At 38.2% G+C, this 6,951-nt stretch overlaps 2 non-coding genes across 2 annotated transcripts; both read left to right on the plus strand.

The window, feature by feature from the left end:
- The first annotated feature begins 2,826 nt into the window (after positions 1-2,826).
- TRNAG-GCC (transfer RNA glycine (anticodon GCC)) lies at positions 2,827-2,897 on the plus strand. The gene has a single exon. It is a non-coding gene; the product is annotated as a tRNA-Gly (tRNA).
- A 3,881-nt stretch (positions 2,898-6,778) lies between these two features.
- TRNAG-GCC (transfer RNA glycine (anticodon GCC)) lies at positions 6,779-6,849 on the plus strand. The gene has a single exon. It is a non-coding gene; the product is annotated as a tRNA-Gly (tRNA).
- The last annotated feature ends 102 nt before the right edge of the window (positions 6,850-6,951 follow it).

Here is a 6,951-nt window from a genome sequence, read left to right on the forward strand (position 1 = left end):
TTAGAAGCACCAGTGGTCTAGTGGTAAAATAGTACCCTGCCACGGTACAGACCCGAGTTTTATTCTCGGCTGGTGCATCCCGAAGATTAGCTATGATGATATTAGTGCGCATAATTTGAAAACTAGGGTTTGCCACAATATCAGTTAAATTTATAGATAACACGAGTAGCACTATCGAGATTTTCTGTTTTCATTTTTTTAAATCGAGAGGTGAACGAAAAGTTAAGGGCTTCAGAAGAACTGCATGACCAAAATACGAGTATGTTATGGATTCGAATAAATTTAGAAGCACAAGTGGTCTAGTGGTAGAATAGTACCCTGCCACGGTACAGACCCGAGTTTTATTCTCGGCTGGTGCATCCCGAAGATTAGCTATGATGATATTAGTGCGCATAATTTGAAAACTAGGGTTTGCCACAATATAAGTTAAATTTATAGATGACACGAGTAGCATTATCGAGATTTTCTGTTTTCATTGTTTTAAATCGAGTGGTGAACGAAAAGTTAAGACTTCAGAGGTACTGCATGACCAAAATACGAGTAAGTTATGGATTCGAATAAATTTAGAAGCACCAGTGGTCTAGTGGTAGAATAGTACCCTGCCACGGTACAGACCCGAGTTTTATTCTCGGCTGGTGCATCCCGAAGATTAGCTATGATGATATTAGTGCGCATAATTTGAAAACTAGGGTTTGCCACAATATCAGTTAAATTTATAGATGACACGAGTAGCACTATCGAGATTTTCTGTTTTCATTTTTTTAAATCGAGAGGTGAACGAAAAGTTAAGGGCTTCAGAAGAACTGCATGACCAAAATACGAGTAAGTTATGGATATGACTAAATTTAGAAGCACTAGTGATCTAGTGGTAGAATAGTACCCTGCCACGGTACAGACCCGAGTTTTATTCTCGGCTCGTGCATCCTGAAGATTAGCTATGATGATATTAGTGCGCATAATTTGAAAACTAGGGTTTGCCACAATATCAGTTAAATTTATAGATGACACGAGTAGCACTATCGAGATTTTCTGTTTTCATTTTTTTAAATCGAGAGGTGAACGAAAAGTTAAGGGCTTCAGAAGAACTGCATGACCAAAATACGAGTAAGTTATGGATTCGAATAAATTTAGAAGCACTAGTGGTCTAGTGGTAGAATAGTACCCTGCCACGGTACAGACCCGAGTTTTATTCTCGGCTGGTGCATCCCGAAGATTAGCTATGATGATATTAGTGCGCATAATTTGAAAACTAGGGTTTGCCACAATATCAGTTAAATTTATAGATGACACGAGTAGCACTATCGAGATTTTCTGTTTTCATTTTTTTAAATCGAGAGGTGAACGAAAAGTTAAGGGCTTCAGAAGAACTGAATGACCAAAATACGAGTATGTTATGGATTCGAATAAATTTAGAAGCACTGGTGGTCTAGTGGTAGAATAGTACCCTGCCACGGTACAGACCCAGAGTTCGATTCTCGGCTGGTGCATCCCGAAGATTAGCTTTGATGATATTAGTGCGCATAATTTGAAAACTAGGGTTTGCCACAATATCAGTTAAATTTATAGATGACACGAGTAGCACTATCGAGATTTTCTGTTTTCATTTTTTTAAATCGAGAGGTGAACGAAAAGTTAAGGGCTTCAGAAGAACTGCATGACCAAAATACGAGTATGTTATGGATTCGAATAAATTTAGAAGCACCAGTGGTCTAGTGGTAGAATAGTACCCTTCCACGGTACAGATCCGAGTTTTATTCTCGGCTGGTGCATCCCGAAGATTAGCTATGATGATATTAGTGCGCTTAATTTGAAAACTAGGGTTTGCCACAATATCAGTTAAATTTATAGATGACACGTGTAATACTATAGAGATTTTCTGTTTTCATTTTTTAAAATCGAGAGGTGAATGAAAAGTTAAGGGTTTCAGAAGAACTGCATGACCAAAATACAAGTAAGTTATGGATATGAATAAATTTAGAAGCACCAGTGGTCTAGTGGTAGAATAGTACCCTGCCACAGTACAGACCCGAGTTCGATTCTCGGCTGGTGCATCCCGAAGATTAGCTTTGATGATATTAGTGCGCATAATTTGAAAACTAGGGTTTGCCACAATATCAGTTAAATTTATAGATGACACGAGTAGCACTATCGAGATTTTCTGTTTTTATTTTTTTAAATCGAGAGGTGAACGAAAAGTTAAGGGCTTCAGAAGAACTGCATGACCAAAATACGAGTAAGTTATGGATATGACTAAATTTAGAAGCACCAGTGATCTAGTGGTAGAATAGTACCCTGCCACGGTACAGACCCGAGTTTTATTCTCGGCTGGTGCATCCCGAAGATTAGCTATGATGATATTAGTGCGCATAATTTGAAAACTAGGGTTTGCCACAATATCAGTTAAATTTATAGATGACACGAGTAGCACTATCGAGATTTTTTGTTTTCATTTTTTTAAATCGAGAGGTGAACGAAAAGTTAAGGGCTTCAGAAGAACTGCATGACCAAAATACGAGTATGTTATGGATTCGAATAAATTTAGAAGCACCAGTGGTCTAGTGGTAGAATAGTACCCTGCCACGGTACAGACCCGAGTTTTATTCTCGGCTGGTGCATCCCGAAGATTAGCTATGATGATATTAGTGCGCATAATTTGAAAACTAGGGTTTGCCACAATATCAGTTAAATTTATAGATAACACGAGTAGCACTATCGAGATTTTCTGTTTTCATTTTTTTAAATCGAGAGGTGAACGAAAAGTTAAGGGCTTCAGAAGAACTGCATGACCAAAATACGAGTATGTTATGGATTCGAATAAATTTAGAAGCACCAGTGGTCTAGTGGTAGAATAGTACCCTGCCACGGTACAGACCCGAGTTCGATTCTCGGCTGGTGCATCCCGAAGATTAGCTTTGATGATATTAGTGCGCATAATTTGAAAACTAGGGTTTGCCACAATATCAGTTAAATTTATAGATGACACGAGTAGCACTATCGAGATTTTCTGTTTTCATTTTTTTAAATCGAGAGGTGAACGAAAAGTTAAGGGGTTCAGAAAAACTGCATGACCAAAATACGAGTATGTTATGGATTCGAATAAATTTAGAAGCACGAGAGGTCTAGTGTAGAATAGTACCCTGCCACGGTACAGACCCGAGTTTTATTCTCGGCTGGTGCATCCCGAAGATTAACTATGATGATATTAGTGCGCATAATTTGAAAACTAGGGTTTGCCACAATATCAGTTAAATTTATAGATGACACTTGAAGCACTATCGAGATTTTCTGTTTTTATTTTTTTAAATCGAGTGGTGAACGAAAAGTTAAGGGCTTCAGAAGAACTGCATGACCAAAATACGAGTAAGTTATGGATTCGAATAAATTTAGAAGCACTAGTGGTCTAGTGGTAGAATAGTACCCTGCCACGGTACAGACCCGAGTTTTATTCTCGGCTGGTGCATCCCGAAGATTAGCTATGATGATATTAGTGCGCATAATTTGAAAACTAGGGTTTGCCACAATATCAGTTAAATTTATAGATGACACGAGTAGCACTATCGAGATTTTCTGTTTTCATTTTTTTAAATCGAGAGGTGAACGAAAAGTTAAGGGCTTCAGAAGAACTGAATGACCAAAATACGAGTATGTTATGGATTCGAATAAATTTAGAAGCACTAGTGGTCTAGTGGTAGAATAGTACCCTGCCACGGTACAGACCCAGAGTTCGATTCTCGGCTGGTGCATCCCGAAGATTAGCTTTGATGATATTAGTGCGCATAATTTGAAAACTAGGGTTTGCCACAATATCAGTTAAATTTATAGATGACACGAGTAGCACTATTGAGATTTTCTGTTTTCATTTCTTTAAATCGAGAGGTGAACGAAAAGTTAAGGGCTTCAGAAGAACTGAATGACCAAAATACGAGTATGTTATGGATTCGAATAAATTTAGAAGCACGAGTGGTCTAGTGGTAGAATAGTACCCTGCCACGGTACAGACCCAGAGTTTTATTCTCGGCTGGTGCATCCCGAAGATTAACTATGATGATATTAGTGCGCATAATTTGAAAACTAGGGTTTGCCACAATATCAGTTAAATTTATAGATGACACTTGAAGCACTATCGAGATTTTCTGTTTTTATTTTTTTAAATCGAGTGGTGAACGAAAAGTTAAGGGCTTCAGAAGAACTGCATGACCAAAATACGAGTAAGTTATGGATTCAAATAAATTTAGAAGCATTAGTGGTCTAGTGGTAGAATAGTACCTGCCACGGTACAGACCCGAGTTTTATTCTCGGCTGGTGCATCCCGAAGATTAGCTATGATGATATTAGTGCGCATAATTTGAAAACTAGGGTTTGCCACAATATCAGTTAAATTTATAGATGACACGAGTAGCACTATCGAGATTTTCTGTTTTCATTTTTTTAAATCGAGAGGTGAATGAAAAGTTAAGGGCTTCAGAAGAACTGAATGACCAAAATACGAGTATGTTATGGATTCGAATAAATTTAGAAGCACCAGTGGTCTAGTGGGAGAATAGTACCCTGCCACGGTACAGACCCGAGTTTTATTCTCGGCTGGTGCATCCCGAAGATTAGCTATGATGATATTAGTGGTGCGCATAATTTGAAAACTAGGGTTTGCCACAATATCAGTTAAATTTATAGATGACACGAGTAGCACTATCGAGATTTTCTGTTTTCATTTTTTTAAATCGAGAGGTGAACGAGAAGTTAAGGGCTTCAGAAGAACTGCATGACCAAAATACGAGTATGTTATGGATTCGAATAAATTTAGAAGCACCAGTGGTCTAGTGGTAGAATAGTACCCTGCCACGGTACATACCCGAGTTCGATTCTCGGCTGGTGCATCCCGAAGATTAGCTATGATGATATTAGTGCGCATAATTTGAAAACTAGGGTTTTCCACAATATCAGTTAAATTTATAGATGACACGAGTAGCATTATCGAGATTTTCTGTTTTCATTTTTTTAAATCGAGTGGTGAACGAAAAGTTAAGGGCTTCAGAAGAACTGCATGACCAAAATACGAGTAAGTTATGGATTCGAATAAATTTAGAAGCACCAGTGGTCTAGTGGTAGAATAGTACCCTGCCACGGTACAGACCCGAGTTTTATTCTCGGCTGGTGCATCCCGAAGATTAGCTATGATGATATTAGTGCGCATAATTTGAAAACTAAGGTTTTCCACAATATCAGTTAAATTTATAGATGACACGAGTAGCACTATCGAGATTTTCTATTTTCATTTTTTTAAATCGAGAGGTGAACGAAAAGTTAAGGGCTTCAGAAGAACTGCATGACCAAAATACGAGTATGTTATGGATTCGAATAAATTTAGAAGCACCAGTGGTCTAGTGGTAGAATAGTACCCTGCCACGGTACAGACCCGAGTTTTATTCTCGGTTGGTGCATCCCAAAGATTAGCTATGATGATATTAGTGCGCATAATTTGAAAACTAGGGTTTGCCACAATATCAGTTAAATTTATAGATGACACGAGTAGCACTATCGAGATTTTCTGTTTTCATTTTTTTAAATCGAGAGGTGAACGAAAAGTTCAGAAGCTTCAAAAGAACTGCATCACCAAAATACGAGTAAGTTATGGATATGAATAAATTTAGAAGCACCAGTGGTCTAGTGGTAGAATAGTACCCTGCCACGGTACAGACCCGAGTTTGATTCTCGGCTGGTGCATCCCGAAGATTAGCTTTGATGATATTAGTGCGCATAATTTGAAAACTAGGGTTTGCCACGATATCAGTTAAATTTATAGATGACACGAGTAGCACTATCAAGATTTTCTGTTTTCATTTTTTTAAATCGAGAGGTGAACGAAAAGTTAAGGGCTTCAGAAGAACTGCATGACCAAAATACGAGTAAGTTATGGATTCGAATAAATTTAGAAGCACCAGTGGTCTAGTGGTAGAATAGTACCCTGCCACGGTACAGACCCGAGTTTTATTCTCGGCTGGTGCATCCCGAAGATTAGCTATGATGATATTAGTGCGCATAATTTGAAAACTAGGGTTTGCCACAATATCAGTTAAATTTATAGATGACACGAGTAGCACTATCGAGATTTTCTGTTTTCATTTTTTTAAATCGAGAGGTGAACGAAAAGTTAAGGGCTTCAGAAGAACTGCATGACCAAAATACGAGTAAGTTATGGATATGAATAAATTTAGAAGCACCAGTGGTCTAGTGGTAGAATAGTACCCTGCCACGGTACAGACCCGAGTTCGATTCTCGACTGGTGCATCCCGAAGATTAGCTTTGATGATATTAGTGCGCATAATTTGAAAACTAGGGTTTGCCACAATATCAGTTAAATTTATAGATGACACGAGTAGCACTATCGAGATTTTCTGTTTTCATTTTTTTAAATCGAGTGGTGAACGAAAAGTTAAGGGCTTCAGAAGAACTGCATGACCAAAATACGAGTAAGTTACGGATATGAATAATTTTAGAATCACCAGTGGTCTAGTGGTAGAATAGTACCCTACCACGGTACAGACCTGAGTTCGATTCTCGGCTGATGCATCCCGAAGATTATCTATGATGATATTAGTGCGCATAATTTGAAAACTAGGGTTTGCCACAATATCAGTTAAATTTATGGATGACACGAGTAGCACTATCGAGATTTTCTGTTTTCATTTTTTTAAATCGAGAGGTGAACGAAAAGTTAAGGGCTTCAGAAGAACTGCATGACCAAAATACGAGTAACTTATGGATATGAATAATTTTTGAAGCACCAGTGGTCTAGTGGTAGAATAGTACCCTGCCACGGTACAGACCCGAGTTCGATTCTCGGCTGGTGCATCCCGAAGATTAGCTATGATGATATTAGTGCACATAATTTGAAAACTAGGGTTTGCCACAATATCAGTTAAATTTATAGATGACACGAGTAGCACTATCGAG

This window comes from Cucurbita pepo, chromosome 16, assembly GCF_057944985.1.
Source record: "Cucurbita pepo subsp. pepo isolate OVF chromosome 16, ASM5794498v1, whole genome shotgun sequence".
NCBI classification, from domain to species: domain Eukaryota; kingdom Viridiplantae; phylum Streptophyta; class Magnoliopsida; order Cucurbitales; family Cucurbitaceae; genus Cucurbita; species Cucurbita pepo.